Here is a 19,550-nt window from a genome sequence, read left to right as displayed (position 1 = left end):
GGGTTCTGTGATGTCACTTTTTTGCAGACATGGCACACATGTGCAAACACACACACACACACACTCAGATGCTAATGTTTTACAGGATATTAAATAGCATTTTTTTATACGTGCAACCTGTTAATTAACAACACCACCAACAAAATGAGAAAAATTGTGAACTTTGCAGGGAGAATCTGGAAGCTGTAGCAAAAATAAAAAGAGAGAAAAAATGTAAAGCACAGAAGCACCCACACAGCCCTAAAACTGACATGAGCAGGAGGAAAACAAGGAGGAAGAGAAATACTACAGGCATGTCTATCTGAAGGCACAGGCTCTAACTAGCAGCTAAACTAAACAAAAGCAGCTTTGTGTCTATGTGTGTGTGTGTGTGTGTGAGACAGACAAGTTATACCCCTGCTGTTCCCGGGTTCCCCCAGAGTTAAAATCTTTCCCCTGCTGTGTGCCCTTGTTATCAGCTCTTTGGCTCTTTTAGAAAATCTTATTTCAGAACATTTTATCCACAAGACATCATGAACGTCGGCATCAGGCCCTGGTATTTGTGAAAATTTCTCACCGCGTGTCGCTTTTTTTTTCTCCTTTTCTCTTTCTTTTTTAAACATGCTATCAAAAACTGTGAGTCTCCAGAGACATATTTAAAAAGCAGATTTCTAGATTTGATCTCCAAAAGAAAGCTTACCAGATTTATTCCTTCGCGTGTTTCCGTTTGTTTAGTATTAACATATCCATGGGTGCTCTGTATGTGCTGAGGTTTATTCATTTAATAACATGCACTGTAAGCATATCCCGCACTGAGGCTAGGGCTCCGTTTATGGTCTAAGAAGATGTTCAGCACACACATTTGCATATTCAACAATGACACGGCCGGCACCAAAATATAAAGCATGTATGGTGGCTTTGTGTTGGAATATCTTTCTTTTGGAAGTCAGTGTAGGCAGAGATGAACACGGGGAGGGCTATCGTGGGCTTCCCTTGCATGCTTGGGAAGCTGAGGTACGACACAGGTATAGCGACTGCATAAGATAAGACAATGTAATTACTGTGGGAAACAGTATAGTGAGCATGAGCCATTCACCCACATCCATACCCACACAGCTGTATTACGTACACAAACAGCAGATTATATTCTAGGCATCTTTCCGCACACAGTGACAGTTTTTTCTGCTCGTTTCTGAAATTCAGATAACCTAAAAGTGACCCGTACCGTTAGCTTCCCTCTCTGCAAACCAATAGATGCGGCTGCTCTCCAGCTAGCTAGTCATTTAATAACTCCCAACCAGAACTGCACAACAATGGTTTCAATATGATGATGACATCAAGCTGTGAGGCAAAATAACAAAGGGTGGCTGTAATTGCATTTGTAGCTAATTTAAGGCAAAAATATATTTGAATGATTTTTAGTTATCTGTTACGCAAACCAGACATTTCAAGGCTTTTGATTCAAACTGCACACTCACAGGCACACACACACGCACATTATCATGCAACCAGCCCTGCTTTGTCTATCAAACCTTGTTTACAGCATGCACATACGAGCAACCCCACCAGTAAGTAATCAAATCACAGCGACCTTCACCTCTCTCTACAACAAGGTCCTCTACATAACTTCAGCGGTGGAGTTTATTTATTTATTTTTTTGCATGAGGTTAACAATGTTATATATGCACACAAAGACTCACTTCATATAAGAAATATGTTTCCACACAGAAATCGACCAAATATAGTATATACAATGCTTCTGAGGTTATATGTAGTACCTAAACTTTGGAACAGCCTTCCTCAGCCCATCAGGTGGGCTGAACCTGTGCTTTTTTGAGATTTCCACATCATCAGTGTCATCAGTGTGACATGTTTAATGCATGTATGGAATGCTTTACTCCAAAATTTAAAAGATATTTAAGAGTTTTGACATTTTTGTGATAGCTGCTGAAATGCCGGGTGCACCGTATGGATAAACAATCATGGGCACCAACCTTCTGTTTGTGAGGAGCAGCCAATCAGAAAACAAGTTAACATGCCAGGTTGGTTCTGGCTATTTGGGTCCAGGATGCTCTCATAAACTAGGCTGTCAATCATAAGATTTCCCTGCCTGGTTAAATAAAGGTTAATAAAAAGGAAAGGTGCTAAAACAGCCTGTTGCTGGACCCATCGTAACATAAAGTGGGATTATTTTTAACAGTGAATTATGAAAAAAGATACATGAATAGGAAAAAAACTGTACCTCGATATAACCTAGTTGTTCCACTCTTGCCCTTTCCTTAAAATGAAGCTCTCTATTTCAATCAGGAACACTTTCATCTTTTTAGCTTCATCTTTTTCTTCATTTGAATCAATGGTCCTTTTATCGCTGGACTTCAAAGTGATTAGATGTATAAAAATCGTACTTTGGTGAACAACATTTAGTTGTATTAGAAGTATCCTGATGATCCTAGATCTATGCTGGATGCCATTTAGTGACGTGTGCTGTTATTGTAATGAAAAGAAATTTGCATGTTTGTATTTTCCCCCTTTTGTCCTCTTGTTTAAACTGGGGTCAGTTATCCATTGCCTCCCTATCCAGGGAGTTTGTAAAACTACAGGCAATCATTCAATGAGCTTTGTATGCAGTGTGCATGGAGGAAGGGAGTGGGTGAGTCCCCCAATCATAAACACGCCATTTTCAGCAAATGCAATCATGGAAGAGCTTGCAGCAAACAAAGAACACAAAATGTACCCACGTGGAATTGTTTTGCCTTTAAACTCAACTGTACAGCAAGTCAAAAGAACTAAACAAAGCAATCAGATGGAGGACGCCTCCTTAAACAAGAACGAAAACAAGAAGAAAAAAAAAGAATAGAAAAAATTAAGTTGGTGATAGCATATGCTAATGGTCTGGGAGAACAAACACTTTTTTTTGTAAAGTTCACAAATATGACCCTCCCCTACCTTAAAGTACCCAATACTACAAGCAGCTGGAATCACAGGAACAAGGTATATGGTATTATAGACTTCACCTAGACTTTGTTTGCCGGTTATTTTCTTCTTCATTTAAGTTTTTTTTTTTTTTATCCACATTCAGTCTAATTTCTCCTGATCTTAGTTATTATAACTGGCTTTCCACAAACATTCGTCAGTCTGCCCTAGCCAAGCTTCAATCCAGCACACAGCGGCTAAGATGCTAACAAAAACTAGCTGTTGCTCACACATTCAACTTCTGGTGATATTCATAATTCATCCATATGTGGCTCCTGCTTACAATGCTTCTGAGGTTACATGTAGCACTAAAACTCTGGAGCAGCTTTCCTCAGCCCATCAGTTTGGCTGAATCTGTGCTTTTTTGAGACGTCCACACCATCAGTGTGAAGTATGTATATATGTATATATGTATCACAATATATGTAAGCATGTAATGCATTACTCCAACTGTCAAGTGTTTTGGAACTATGTTTCCTAAAGTGCTTTAAAACGAAAGCGATTATACAGTTATCATAGTACGCACATGGTGATTTAGAGCACAAAAAGCCCATTTAAACAGGTTGAATGATAAAATAAGGCACACACGGTACTAATTAGAGAAAAAAGCCTGTTTGAAATGTACTACAATCCACTTGTTTGTTAACACTTCCAAGTCTGCTGAGTTTGTCTTTGAACTCTAAATTCCAGCTTTATATGAATTCTTCTCTGTTTTGGTTATAAACAGTTGATGTTCAGATGTTTTGAGTCTTCGGTGTAGAGTTTATCTGTACTGTATGTCTTGGAGTTCAGTTTTAGTTACTTTTGTATCCTTGGTTTTTTAGTGATTATTTAATGGAGTTTCCCTGCATTCCCTGCGCCCCCCCTTCTCAACGTCAGGTGTTCGTTTATTAGTTACTTCTTGTTTTAGTTTGATAGTCGCTTGTCTCATATGCCTTGTATTGAGTTTACCTTCCCTTGTCTCATTATCTTTGATTTGTTCCTGTTGCGTTTCCCACCTGTCTTCTCCACCTGTCTTCCCCTAGCCTCATTACCCTGTGTATATATTGTCTGAGTCTCCCCCTTGCCCTTTGTCGTGTCTTCCCTCAATACCCTGTGCTCCCCTTTCCCGTGTTCCCTGTTTCCTTAGTTCCTATAAGTGTTTAAAAAAAACCCTCTATGTGTTTTCTCCCTGGTTTGAGCTTACCCCTTAGATTATAGGCAACAATAAGGGTTCCACTTCTGCATCATGAGTTCTGCATTTGGGTCCACAACCTGCCTGCCACACAGCTAACTGACATTTAGAGGTTTCACTAAGTTTGTCTCAAATGCTTTAATAAGTCTAATGAGCTCTTTCAGTCCTTGTTTAACTCTGAAGGCATGCAAGTATGCAAGACTTGTACATCTAATATAAAACAAAGCTTGGAATCTCAACACTTTCTGGGGGGAAGGGAGAGGTGTTTAATAAGGTGTAAGGATACAATGCATGTGGCCACTTCGGTTCTTAAATCTTTGTTGATCTATTACTGCTCCAGTTTTTTATTACAGTTTATGAAGCTTTTGCTAAATGCAGGTTTGTAATTAAAGCTAATGTGAACAAAAAGCCTTACAAACATGTGGATTTTTACTGTGGAAGTCAAAATCCCTGTAAGAAAATACAGAAAGCTGGGATCTGTAATTAAAAGTCTAAATACAGTTAGTTAGTTACTCAGATAATTATAATATTCATAGAGCAACTGTAAGTCCTACAAGTTTTGATGAAGCAGATGCTTTAATGTTTGTTTTTAACTTTCTTCCTCTCCTAGGGTATTCCTCATTGTTCTCGCCATTATCTCCTGATAACAAAAATACAAAACAAATAAATACACCCTCATCCCCACCTCCCCAGTGGGCAAAGGAAAAACACATTTTCATGAGTTTTTCGAAATTTATTAGCTGCTTATTTGTGTGTGTGTGTCTCTCTCAGAGTCTTCCCCAAAATAAAAGCATAAAAGATGAATGGATTGAGCACTCTGCTTTAAAAGCGATTCAACGGGCATAAACTGAAACATTTAAAGTTCCAGAAGTAATTCAATCTGGACTGCTGCACTTGGAAAGGAGCAAGCACTCAGAGCAACAAGCTTTCACCTCCATAAGATCTGTGAATGAACTCGAGCTGCACTCCTATTAAAGCTGCGTTAGATTCTCGCCGTTGGTCTTGTTTTTCCCCCCGCTGCGTGTTTGCACGAGGGTGAGTACAGGGAAGGCGGTGCTTGCTGGAGGGGAAACTGTTTGTTTAATATGGATTCAGGCAGTGGCATCTTACGGGCCTGCCCACTGTGGGCCTCTCAGACCTCATTGTAATTTCATTAGCTGCTGCAGCGACAATGAGGGCCATGTCGCATCAACACATCAAACCCCTGGGCCGCCGAAGCCCTCGAGCCACCAACGTGTGCGTGCGGCACATAAACACGAAAGAAACACATTTGAGCACACGCATGCATAAATGTAGACGCGTACTTTTCGCACTCTCTCCCACACATTCCCACACTTTCACTCCACTTTCCTCCACTCCTCATCAGTTTTTTTCCCCTCCCCACTGGTAGGTCTCTGGTGGGTAGAGGAAGCAGGATTTCTTCTGGGGCTTTCCCTGCCTTCCTGTTTTAGAACAGCAGAGCTGGGAAGGAGGACATTGTGGAGCTAGAGAAGTGGAAACGATCGGATCGGCTTTGATATATGGAACCAGCTTTGATAGTCTTTCCTTTCTTCTCACTATAAATAGCTAGCTACAGCTTCAGGGAAAAGAAGAGAATGCCAAGAGGAGGAGAAAGGGAAAACGAGGGAAGAAAGATCCCTGGGGATGATATTGTGTGCTAATAGGTACACACATGTATACACACAACATATACAGCAATCTGTCTTTCATGTCTGACAAGGACGAGAAATTGTTTACCTTCTGGAAAGAAAAAAACGGCACACACAAGGCACTGACGCCTGGATGTGGAGAAGTCAGAGTGCCTCTCTGTGGTTTGGCTCCTTATAGATGTACAGTGTTGGAACAGTACAGGTGTCAAAGAGGGTAATATGACAAACAGCAGCCATAATCATCAACACATGCTAGCATTTCAGTTCACTACCTGCTTTTTTAAAGCATAATACATGCTGATAAAATGTAGTGACAGGCAATCTGGGAACTCTGTGTCATCATTTGATTATGACAGCCAGTGTTTCCGAGCTGTGTACCCAGCAATGTCCAAACCAAGAACATCTATTCCATGTGCCAGTCACTGTTTAATAATGTATATGGATTTTAGTAGATACATAAAAAGCTAAATCTCAGTCAAATGATAGCCAGTGGTTGTTAGACTGAATTTCAGAAAATATACTCCTTTATTTGCCCTTTGCAGGGACTATTTACCTGCATGCAACCAAAGCTTGTTGAAACGTGAGCGCTCAGTACTACTTAGGCTACAAACAGAAACCCGAAAGCTTTCCTAGAAATTCTCCATATTCATATGCAAGTATCGGTTTCCAGAGATTAAGTGAAAGGACTTGTAATTTGCCAGAGATAATGCAAAGCAACCTTTTTGTAGAGAGTACGCTCTCCCACTGAGCTTAAAAGCTTAAAAAGGAGCTAAAAACTAATCTTTGTAAAAATTGCTTTTGGGTAACTTTTTGTCTGTGTGTTCTTAGGATTTTGTTGTGAAGCCCTGATATTTATCTTGAAAGGTGCTATCTATAGGAAATTTGACTCATTTATTTTGGTGTATAATATAATATTGATATTATCAATTCAGTGGAATAAACGTTATAAACAGAGCACAGGTTACATCTCTGGCACAACTTTTCACAAAATGTGTTGTAGCCACAAAACAAGGTTAAAGTCTTAAATCTGCTGTGTCCGTTCTTTGAATGATTGTGGTTGAGTAATGATGCGAATAGATAAACACCTTGTAGAGCATTCATAAGTGATTAAAGTTCTGATAAAAATCAACTAGGTTTACAAGAAAATGCCAATCGATCACAATCCACACACCGTTATTGACACAGGCTGAGGATGTGACGTCATCAGAAAGGGGGCAAATATGGCCGCCTGACTCTTATGTGTGTGTAACTGCACTGTTTATCTGAAGTTCATACATCAGAAACATTTTTCGCACATAGCTCTGACAGATATTTGCAGACAGTGAAGTTAAGGTAACACTGATTGGAAATACTAGAATCTGTGGTTGTTTTTGATTGGATCATTGTTTGGCTGTTTGTGCACAGCTGGGAGTCTCATTGTGCATCTTTGGCCAACTCTGGACTTTTTGGAATTCTTGTAAAGCACGGTTAACCACATGCAGCTGAATATAGTATTTTATCATCTTATAGATGTTTACAGATGACAGCAAACCTTGGTTTAGTCCTAAATATGTAAATATGTAGCTATCCGTAAGAATCTGCTCTTCTTGGATTTAAAAATGTTTTTTCATCACTGCTGGAACTCAAAGTAAATTCACTTACATTTGACTGGGAAGGCTTTTTACTGCTCTGAAAAATCTATCTAGTTAAATCAGTAGATAAATGTGTTCAAAGAACAATCGAAGCAAAGCACGAATCCTCCCTTGAACGGTTTCTCTTTGCGGCGTAGGCCTGAAAGGCCGGCATCCATCCTTCTTCACTGTAGCTTTGCAGCTGGCTGTCAATGACAAAGTCTAAACAATGTCAACTGCAGCAACCAGAAAGTGATTCAATTTAAGACCCGCTTTGCTCGCGTTCCCTCGCAGCGAGCCTTCAAAATCTGTCGCCTCCCTCTCTCCAACGCCCTCAACGACGCACGTCCGCACAAATCGAATGTAAACATGCAGACGGCGCGTCTCCATCACCCACGGGGACAGGTGGTGGCAGCTCGATGCACACCGCCTCATTTTTACCACCCAGAAACAAATGACCAGTCCTTTCATTTCCCTGCCCCGCCACGACGCTGTCCCACCTAATCACTTGTCGTCAGTGAACATGACAGAGCTTCGCCTCAAGTTATGATCCTGGATGATGACACACTTAGAGGCCGGCAAGGGAAGTTAGCGCTTCGATAGATTGATACATTTGTCGCTTCTCTGAGGACTCTCCCCCCTCCACACGCACACCACCACCAATAAATGACAAATGAGTTTAACTGCCACCGTTAAAGGCATTTATAATATTGATCTACCAAGAGTCAATAGCCAGCTCTATGCTCAGACACTCATAATATTACTTTGAGCGGTGCACACATAAATACATACAGTAGTGCGCACACACTTGCATACTGTCTCTAAAAAAAAAACAACACAAAAAAAAGACAAAGGAAGAAAAATCAATGGACAGTGGTGCTGCTAGGGGAAAGACTAATGTTCCTAACTAATGAAAATAAACACATTAGGAATGTACGACGTTAACCGACCTCTGCGCTGACCTCACTCCATCTTGACACAATTAATCCCTCGTTAAGGGGGTAATTGTTTGCCACTGCTCATATTTATTGTTGATCATAGTGGCGAAGGTGCCCGCTGCGTCTGAGACCAGGGCGAAGCCCATAAACAGCACAAACACACACGCGGTCGCGGGCACGTGCGTGCTGAAGATAGCGGCGGTGGTCCTAAAGCGCCTGTGCCCCATGTTGCCAGGGGCATCAATCGATAAGGAGAGGGAGAGAGAGTCGGCACGGGCTCTAATTGAAATGAATGTGGTGGTAGACAGATAAACGATTGGACATGTAAAGAGAGAGCAAGGATGAAAGGAGAGGGTTAGTTCAAGAGGTGGGATTGGGGGTTTTGGGGGGAGTGAGTTTTGGTTTTTCCTACCATTTCAAAGGGCGAGCGTCTGTAGGGTATTCGAGTGAGAAATGTGGTCACTTTATCATCAGAGTCACCAGTTTAATGTGGGAAATGTTTGAATAGAGGCAAATTTGCACTGTCTAATAACGCTTCTTTAACCTGCTCATTTGCTTTAACCTCCTCAATGACGAAAGAATTTCCCTCGGGATAAATAAAGTTCTTCTTATCTTATCTTTATCTTATTTGGTCACTCGCAGCTCAAATACGTCAGCATGTCACTTCTGTTTTATCTTCTGTCTCGTCAATATTACGGTTCCGTTTAAGCGCTCTGCGGAAATAGTTTTGCTGAGAAGCGATCAAAGCCAAGAAAGATCAAAAAAGTCAAGAGCAAGATTTGAACCATATTTTTTTTTTTACCACTCTGTTTTCTGTACAATGTCATGACTATTTATAACTGCACTGTGTATTTTATCATCAAACAGAATGCCTTATGTACAATCAGATGACTGACAGCTGGGCTTCCTCGAGGGATAACAACCATGTTGTCCGAGGTCAGCCCTGTCGCCATGCACGTGTTCCTCTATGGAGTCTGGCACCAGGGTACGGCCCCGACAAACATGTGATCTTAACCTCTTTGACAGGAGGGGGGGGTGTGCGCTAGCGTGCCGGGCGTGCCGCTCTGTGTGCAGAGGCATCAGCGTGCTGGCTGTCATTTCTGTCACTACACAGAGATGACTACATGAATTCTGCAAACCAAAAATAAAGGAAGCCGACAGGGTGAGCAGACGCACAGCACCGTTTGCACTTTGATAGAGGGGTCGCCATCCTGCGCTACCAGGAAAGCAGTGACCCAACAACCGCTAGCCTATATTAAAAGATGAGATATACTCAGATTTGCAAGTGCAAATGCTTTCTCTCCTAATGACTCCTTTCACACACCTTGTGAGGATGCTTTGAAATATTAATGCCTGTTTGATTGGTATTGCAGGAGAGTGTGGAAAGGGGTCAAAGGTGAATAGAGGGTAATGATGTAGAACAATTGCAAGGGCTTCACTTGTTGACAGCCTACTGCTTGACAAATGTGACCCATGTGTGTGGAACACAATATAGGATGACATGTTTGGGATTAATTGTTATAAGTTAACATTTCCAGATCTTCTTATAATCTTATAATGTTGTGAAGAGCAAATATGTATTTTTTTATTTCAGAAAAAGAACAAATTCTACATTTTTGTTTGTTTGTTTGATTTAAGCAGTATTTTATAGTTTTGCACAGATGCTTACAGATTGAAAATAAAAGAATAAAGACATTAAATCAAACTACCTGAGAAGTGAAGTGAAGGCGTTTCAGTATCCAAACGAAGCCAGGCCACCAGCACAGGCACATAGAAGAGAGAAGAAAAAAATGATCAGTAATTGATAAGAAATAGACAACTTATGAGAAAGAAACAAAGACATTTAATCTATTATCTCAAAGACTTAATTCCCTTGACACATGAGTAAATCTTGTGTTACTTCTCTGTGGTCATCAACATTTATTTGAATAGACATTTATTTGTTTTGGTCATGATTTCTGTTTTATCCTTAATGATTAAACCAATCGTCCGATTTAAAGAAGAAATAATCAATCCATCAGCTGCCCGCAAGCTAAACTGCCTTGACAGCCTAATTTGGTTGGTCATCACAGGAGCTGACCGCACCAACATCTCTGCTCCTCAGTAGGCGCGGTTATGAGAGCGGCCACTTCATTCAGGGCAGCCGTAATTAAAACATGCTGTGCTTTAAGTCCACTGCAAAAATGAAGCAAATTAATCGCCGGAAAATGAATTACCATGAAACTCCAATGAGAGAGATGATGGATGACAGCTGTCCGCCACCCCTGACAGTTTTTACATTTGACTTTCTAATTAATGTGGGGATTTAATGTGTTTGTTAATTCTGTCAATAGCAATTATGTCTCTTTTGGCTAGCTTTGCCACACGGATGTGCCCGATTTTATGCTAATGTACTGTTCTGTATGTGTCGGAGCCATGACTGCCAAACGAGCCTGGCCAGCAAATGGGCTTTGGCTCCCCTTGGAGAAAGTGCTACGCTGAATATACATAGCGCAGCATATGAATTCCAGACAGCTCCGTTCTGTTGTATGCTTAAGGAAATTGGCAAGCGACTTGGGGAAGTGAATTGAAATGGTTTGTTAGATGAATGTTGGGAATGGATCGTGTTTACAGAACAATGCAGATTAGCTGATGGTGATATTAAATGGAGAAAACAGTGCAGCAGCATTATGTCCGGTGCTTCTTTGTATATACTGTATCCCCCGGGGTTGACAAACTTGTTTGATCTGCATTTTTTTAATTTGGTACTTTCTTAACAATCCAAATTTTGAAAGTTTTTCTTTTAAGTTTCTTGAAATCAGAGACCTTGGGCAAAGTTTTGTAATAAGGTTGCAGTCTTGGTACTTTTTTGGTTTTAGCGGGACAAAGACAAACCCTGCCTCGTCAGCACTCGCTGCCCAAGGACAGAGAGACCATAGTTGAAGAAGTAGTGAGGGAGATAGATTTAACTTGCTGCGGGACAAGTCCCTTGCTACCTCCCACACCTCTCCTCTTTCACCTGGCCCACCACTTTCTAGTGGGATATCAATCCCTTGTCTACCCTCTGTTTTCCCTCCATTCACTTCCACGCCTCCCACCTGCAAGCCAAACATAAAGGCACAGAGGACATCAATCACAGGGATGCTGTTACTTTAAGTGACTCACTTGTCACACTCCAAGGTGTGGCTACTGTTTCTCTTCACCAGGGCTCTTTGACATCAGAGGAAGTGTGCTTAAGCGAATGTAAGCGGAAGACAAACAGTACTGATGAGGTTGTCAGCACTCATTTCACTTTTTCAATTTACCCTGAAGTGCTTCCTGTGAATTGACCCTGTAAAATACACAAATTAGAGCTGCTGATAATATAATTCTAACAGGTAGATCCAGGTAAATGAGGGGGGCAGACAGACTAAGAGAGAAAGGAGAGGTGCTTTTGTTTTTTTAATGTTTTATAGCTTGGTAAAGAAAGAGATATTTAACTAGGAAATCTCTGTTAGTAAGCAGCTGTATAGATGGATGGATGGATGGATGGATGGATGGATGGATGGATGGATGGATGGATGGATGGATGGATGGATGGAAGTACACCAGTGCTACAGGAACAAGATCTGTTATCCCAGAGGAGGTACAGATGAGATGATGGCTTTCACAAGGATGAACTATAAACCATCACTTCCAGTTTTCACCATGGGGAATATGAAATCCTTCGACAACAATGCTGGGAGTGTCAATGAAAACCCAGATGGAAGATCAAATTCCTGGACCACACTGCTGCAGTACCTGGCTTCTGATCTTTGCAAGCAGATAGAGATGTTTATCTGGACAGAACATTATCAGCCTTTCAACAGCATGTAACTGTACCACTAGTGACAGCAGAGGACTAAACTTGCTGTGTGCGAATGTTTCAAATGCATACAGAGTCCTGGACCTCAGAGTGGGCAGTCTCAGGTGGACCAAGACCACAGGTGAAAACATCTCTCAACTCTTTGCAGCTTGCAGAGAGACCCTGAGCAAATATGGGAATGCATGAGACAGTCCTCTATATGCTACAGAGATATTACTCCTGCATAGATAGTCACGTGTGCAGGGTGGCATTCATCTTCTTTGTTGCTACTGAGTGAGAAACTACAGGAAATGTCAATAAACACTCCCACAATCTTGTAGATTACTGACTTCCTGATGGACAAGCCATGGTATGAAAGATTGGACAGAGCTCTGTCTGATATGTGCAATACAGGAGCTCCATAACAGACTGTGCTGTCTCCATTTCTATTCACCTAGTACAACGTAGCCTTCAGTTCTACTCTGGGTCATGCAGAAACTGTACATAAATATTCTGATTCCAATGATTCAGCAGTATTGAGATGTACAAGTGATTGGCAAGTGGTAGAGATGACTTTGGGAAGCAGTCTGGAAATCATCTGCTTCCGAATGTGAAATAGACCAGAAAGATGGTGACTTGCTTCAGACAAATGAGGACATGAACCGTCTCGACCCGAGACACAACGTTGATGCGGTCGAGGGGTATCAGTACCTGATTGTCAACACTGACAACAGGCTGAAACACAACCCCAACACAGAGACTGTATACAAGAAGGGGAAGAGGAGGCTCTACTGTACTTCTCAAACTGCAAACTCTTTCAGGTTCCCATATTGTGAAATCTCTGAAATCATATTGTGGTATTGATCCTCCTCCAGCATGAAGCAGTTCTAATATTCACAACCAAGATCCTTTTAATTCTGAGGTGACAGATTACTTATAGACCCAAAAATCTGTCCGGGTATTAACATTCATATTTAGAGATTAGAAAAGGAGAAACCCAAGACTCGCTCTTATTTTGCAGCTCTGGCTTAAAACTACTATACTAGCCAAACAGTGCAATATAATTCCCTAATTTAATTGTTGATTTTCTTTGGTTCTTATTAAAATATTCCACTAACTCATACATATGCTTTTTATAGCTTATCTGCTGTATATATAATCATATCTTAAACATGTCTCTCCCTCAGAAATACAGTGAAAAAGACAAAGACAAACTAACAGGGAAGCATTTTGGGGAGCTGTTTTTAGCTGAAGAGGTCCCAGGTTGGTATGGAAGGCAAGGTTTTGTAGTCGAAGAAGCGAGAGGGAAAAGCCAGCCGTACCTTGCAGACACACTACATTACTTTTTCATCAGCACATGCACTCCCCTAAGCCTTGGTCCATGGGGGTGTGCATATTGAATCACAAGTATGGCCTGGACTCACTCTCCCCTGCTCTCTCATATATTGCATAGTGTAGGAATGGAGGGTATGGTTAACTAATATAAAGGCACAAACCCACAAGACGCTGTCAAAAACTGCAGACAAACACAAATAAACAGCGGCTGTGAGTTGTGCATACATCGCATAAAACACACCCAATAACAAAAGAGTTGTGGGACTGAAAAAAAAGGCAGGAAAATACACAGAAACAGGATCAAAGTCACATTCCCACTAAAGAGGTCTTCGTCATATCGCAGGTAGACTTAACGAGGAGGGGTAAAGTGTGTCCAAACAAAGCCAGCCAAGAGATGGAGGAGCAGCAGCCACCAGTGCTGCAGGACACGACCGTTGTGTCAGATTTACAACTTAACATGAAAAACACTTCTTTGTGCCCTTGACAAAGTTATCGGAGTGTAATTACAGCTTACTTGCTCTTTATTACATATCTGGCTTACCCGGTAAGCCCTAAGGGGCTGACTCCCTGTGTGTGACATCAAAGTATAGCTGTTTAAATCTACAATAATAACCCCACAGCAAAGGTATGATTATGGGAGGTAATTTGTCGTACTTATTTTTGCTGGTTTCCTATAGCCTGGAGAAATGCTTCCAGAGTAGATATGAGAATGTCCATTATTGCTACTTAAGAGAGTGGAGAAAAGGAGCTTGTAGCAGGGCCGGGGAAGCGAAGGAGAAGTCAATCAAGGCAGGAAGGATGTTCATTCTCTCTCTCTTCTTCTTTAGTGGGCCATAAAAGCTAACGGGCCCCGAACAGCGCTCACCTCGGAATCGCCCAATTGCTTTTTTTTTCTCCCCTTCTTTCCCCCCTTATGTCTCCCCCTCCCGCTGCTCCTCAGACAAACTGGCATCCTGGACAGAGGTGAGGGTCATAAATAAGGGAAAAAACGGTAGTCGCCCTCACACGGTAATGCATGCACGCCTGCGCTGTCTCACATGCGTGCACACCTCGAGGCGCTTCTGCTTCCTCCTCACTGTAAGCAGACAGACACACAACACACCCGAGCGCACAAAGCCGAGCACGCTTCGGCTGAGGACCTCCCCAGGAATGGCCATCACTCTCTCTCGCTCTTCATTTCTTTTTCTTTTTTTCTTAAACCACAGGTGGAGGGGAGGGGGAAACACGAGCAAAACTTCTAAAAATACAGTCCTACAGAGCAGTTGGTGCCACTGCAGAGGTTAAACAATCTGAGAGCTGCAGGCAATCATTCAATTTAAAACGCACCAGGAGCCCTTGGGGCGCGAGGGGAGCAGGACGCATAAAGAAATTTAACAACTCAATGTTTTACGGCCCACGAAAATGAGATCTGAGTACAGGAGCAGGTTGGGGTTGGGTAGGGGGGGAAAGGGGGATTTTGAGAGCTCTATGGGTTCTCCTACACACAAGCACAAAAACTGTCAGACAAAAAAAGGAAAAAAAAAAAAAAGAGGTCAGCTACTGAGTGTGGAGTTGAGCTCATGACCCCTTCCCCAGGACTAAAGTACACCACCGCCGGAGCGAGCCAGAAGCGTAGGAGGGAGAGGGAACAACAAATCAAGTCATGTAGTGCTCCCTGGTTTCTCTTTTTCACCCTCACTGCTTCTCCATCTCTCCTCAGCGTCTGCCACATATGTGTTTGCTGTTTTCCAGATTGTCTGCTTTTTTTTCTCTTAATCTACAAATTATTTTATTTTTGTGTTCAGCAAGTCAAAAGGCACCATCTCACTCATTCATTCAAGACTCAACCAAAGCTACCGCTGCATATGTGTGTTGGCAGGTATGCGTGCGCTCCTCTAGTCTGGCTTACTCTAATAAAACATTAACACTTTTCACCTCAAATGACTAAAGCAGTACCGATGGGAATCGGTCCTTGATTCCACCTGCGACAAATCAAAAAAAAAGAAAAGAAGAAAAGAACAATCAGGAAAGTCAAAGGAATGAGACAAGACAGCTAGTGACACAAAATAAAAACAGACATTCGGGAAGAGGAAAATAAGCAGAGACAGGCAGATAAAGGGAAGACTGGAGAAAAAGACAATGATACATACAGATAAAGACAGGTGAGACAAGCTGAAACCCGGACAGACAGACAGAAAGACATGCAGGCAGGAAGGCAGATGAAGCCCAGGGAGGACACAGCGCAGCTAACCAGCGAGAGCTAGAAACAGGAGCGTGTCACATGCAATTAAGTCAAGCGCACAAGACGGACTGTATTTTTAAAGACTTGAGAGGACAGTAGGCAGTGAAGGCTAAGACGAGTTTTGGGCGGAGGAAACAGAAAGCTGAGGAGAGTGGGAAGGTTGTGCAACCTACAAAATATTTCTATTAAACTTTTACCATTTTCTTTCAGTCGAGCAGAATTTTCCGGCATACCTCTGCTTTAGAGTTTTGTGTTGTTTCTGCTCCACTGTACTTATAAATATTTTAACGGCTAATGTCAGTATAGTTTCCTAAAGAACAGAAACAAAACAAAAATGTATGATTAGTTAATAAAATACAGTTTTATAATAAACTACCCAACTGACAAGTGGCAAGATTAAAATGTATTTACATGTTGATGTGTCAGAAGATAATGCATGGATGAAAAAAATGTTTAGAGATCCAAATAATTATTGAAGTGAGCCAATACAGGCCAGATCATAAAAAAAATATAATCATCAACTGGACAGTTTTGAAATTTAAGGCTAGTTTGCTTCTGTGAGCAAGAAAATGACCAAAATACACATTTAGCTGTTTAATGTTCTGTCTCTGAGGTTCACGCCAATCCGTGCCTATTTAATGAGAGAACAGCTCATTTGAATATTTATAATATAATCTGAGAAAACATAATCATCTTTATTAAAACTGAAAGACATCTTGTATCCTGCACGCAGCTGTTTAAATGTGATTTTCCAGCAAAAAACTTTAAAAATATACATCTTTAAAGCCTGCAAAAAAATTGTCTGCAAATGCAAGCAATTAACTGGAAAAGTTAAGCCAATAAATGCCATGACCTAACAAATATGTCAACAAAAACTTCATATCTGACAGCCTTAAAACTGAATTTGTTTTGAAGAATTTAACAATTTCTCAAAATGGATCAATTCACCAGCTTTTAATTTAACTTTTAGTGATGTGAATCATTAAAATAATGATTAAATCGACTGCACTACAATTTCCAACTTGGAAAGTCGGAGATCCCCCACCAAACAATCCAAGATGGTGGCAGTGAAAGTAAAGAGTAGAACAACTTTGAGTCTGTACTGCAACTGTTGTGTATTTTGTGACTCCCTAAACCAGCTAGGGCCAGCACTCACCTGGATTTTGTTCTTTGATAGAATGAAATGCTATTTTGTTTGGGGTTGTTTGATCACAGTTATTGGTTGGTCAATAGATGAAGTCCACAGCGTTTACATTGGGAAGTAACCATCCTAAAATTCCTTCAAGCATTTTGAACTCTCACTCTGCAGGAGCCACAGCCAAAGCCATCGCCATTATTTCATGAAAGTCACTTTTTGTCTGGGACTGCAGAAATTGGTAGTGTATAGCCAGTTTTAGGTGCATCATATTTCACCTAAGGCATCTCTCCATTTTGCCTGTAGCATCCATTTAAACTTTAAACCTCACAACACCTTTATTTTCCTCCACGCAGACAAATCAGCTGCGGTTTCTTTTGACTAGATCAGATAATTAGTATTTTATTCCTCTTCTTATTTTAACTTAACTCCACTGCAGTTCTTCTGTGCACCACTTTTTAAAAGAAAAATTTCTCCACCACTTCCAAGTCTAACTCATTTCTTGTTCATTGCACTTCTTTTATACCCTACAGTCCACCACGTTTAAAATACATTTCCACACATTGATCACACTTTTCTAAGCTTTTTTACAATTTCTCCTCACTACACCATGCACATCATTCTCCCTTCAACTTTTCTCCTTTCTCCCCTTTGCTCTCCTTGAATCCAACCTTCTTCCACATCTTTCTGTCTGTGTTCCTTTCGACACTTCTCCCTTTCTCCATCCTCACCCCTGGCAGTGTCCCCCTGGCAGAGGGCCTGATTGTGGGCCTGTTTCCTCAGCAGGCAGCCGACCGCTGCATGCCCGCATTGTGAACAGGGGAAATGTGCTCCATTGTGTCTGTGCGGCGCTCGCCCCTCGATGTGGAAGTGGTCTGAATGCAGGCTCGTTAACCAATCAATAGAGCAGACGAGTCTAAAACCTCGTCCTTGAAACCTCTCTCAGCTTTTGTTCCATGCATGACAAATGAGCTAAGTGGAAGAAAACATTTGGGGGGTTTTTCCTAATGCAGATTTTGCCTTGTTTCACTGGCTTTCCTGTAATCATTCCCTCATAATATAAAAAGCATTCTGACAAATCTGATCAGAACATTGAGAAGAATCAGACTGGTTTTCTTCTCAGGTTTCAATCTTACAATGCAATGTAAGTGAAAAGAAAGCCACGGCGAGTTAAATGGAACATACGCTTGACCGGCATGTAAAGAGAGTTGTGGTTTAAGGGAAATGGCTCATCCCCAAATAGAGGAATGGGTTTAATAGTGGTCTAATAGAGTGCTATGATGTATGCATCAGGTAAATTATCCCTTTTAACCTGTAAAAGGATGTCAGCTACATTCTAATTCATTTCTGAATATGATGTCACGAACGGGGAGAATGATTTTATTGTTAACTGCAATAGTTAAACGACCTGTTTTCAAGTAATTCAGATTATAGTAGAGTACACTTTATGGCAGCAGACTTCTTCAACCTGCTGGACGTGAGCCATTTGGCAGCGCTCTCCGCTCCTTTCCAGACACTACCAGACAATCTTATAGACACTCAAACCATTAATTCGGACATACCAAGGGCACTTTGTCAAGCCTGTCCTGGATACAGAAGCACTGCGAGGCACAATAATGTTAAGAGATACAAACACAAACTACATTCACAACAAAATGCATATATAGAAAAATGTTTTTTGAACAGAAACCAAACACAATCTGACTAAACTAAAGACACAAACAAACAGTTGTACGTTTCTCCTGTTTTTCTTTATTATTGAAAATATTCACACAGTCTCCAGATTGGGAAACCTAAATGAACTCTTAATTTCTGCAACATGTAGGAGCTTTTCTTGATATTTCCTGCAGGTGTATTTGAGACTTCATCAATATTTCTGGGCAGCTCTGAGGTTGTGATGCAGCATCTCAATAGAGTTAAAGTCAAGACGTTCACACGGCCATCCCATAACAAGAATTTGCTTCCATTTCAGTCGTTCTGTTGTTGATTTATTTCTTTGCTTTGTCCAGTAAACTTTACACTTCACCCAGCCTCTCCGAAGCTTCATGTCATGGACTGCTGCCCTAATATACACCTATAAAAATGTTCTGATGCAATTATAAATTTATCAACTCCCTTAATTTTTTAATGTTAGCCAGTTCCTGATACTCCCTCCGCCATGCTTCACAGATCGTATGAGGTTCAGGTGTTCACACTTCCTTTTTCTAAAACAAAAGTTAAACTTTTGTCTCATACATCCACAGGAAAATGAACCAGAAGTTTCTTTTGAACATTTAAGCCATTGCAAAATGCTTCCCCCAACACCACCTATGGTAGTAGTAGTGTACAGGTGGGGTTACTGTCCTGCCCACCACAGGGTAAAACACTTCCCCGACACATATTCTTACCCTACCTGGTTCTGGGACTTTACAGAGAGAAAGGGAACGTTAATCTGAGCAGTGAGAAGAAATGTGAAGAGATTCCACTTGCAGTGATTGAAAAGTGGTGTAATCCTGGGAATGTTACTATGAAGGAACATGTCTGTGGTTAATTAATGCATCCCGACCTTCATCTGCAGCTGCTTAGTGGTCATGCAGCTGAACACTTTCTCCAGTATCTGTTTGAGCTCCGCTGCCACACAGCCATAACACCCCCATTCATTTTAGTTTTAAGCTGCTTACTCTATCCTGTTTAGTTTTTGAATCATTGAGCTATCCACTTTTTTATTTTCTATTCAATTGAGCTCTTCCCTCAG

The 19,550-nt window shown here is 41.2% G+C and overlaps 1 protein-coding gene across 5 annotated transcripts in view; it reads right to left on the bottom strand.

Annotated features, from left to right (window-relative positions):
- Nucleotides 1-19,550, bottom strand: part of ppargc1a (peroxisome proliferator-activated receptor gamma, coactivator 1 alpha) — a 296,819-nt gene that overhangs the window by 139,210 nt on the left and 138,059 nt on the right. The gene's annotated exons all lie outside the window — the stretch shown is intronic.

Source organism: Oreochromis niloticus, linkage group LG3, assembly GCF_001858045.2.
Source record: "Oreochromis niloticus isolate F11D_XX linkage group LG3, O_niloticus_UMD_NMBU, whole genome shotgun sequence".
Lineage (NCBI taxonomy): Eukaryota > Metazoa > Chordata > Actinopteri > Cichliformes > Cichlidae > Oreochromis > Oreochromis niloticus.
The sequence above is the reverse complement of the archived record's forward strand: the minus strand, read 5'-3'. Positions and strand labels throughout refer to the sequence as shown.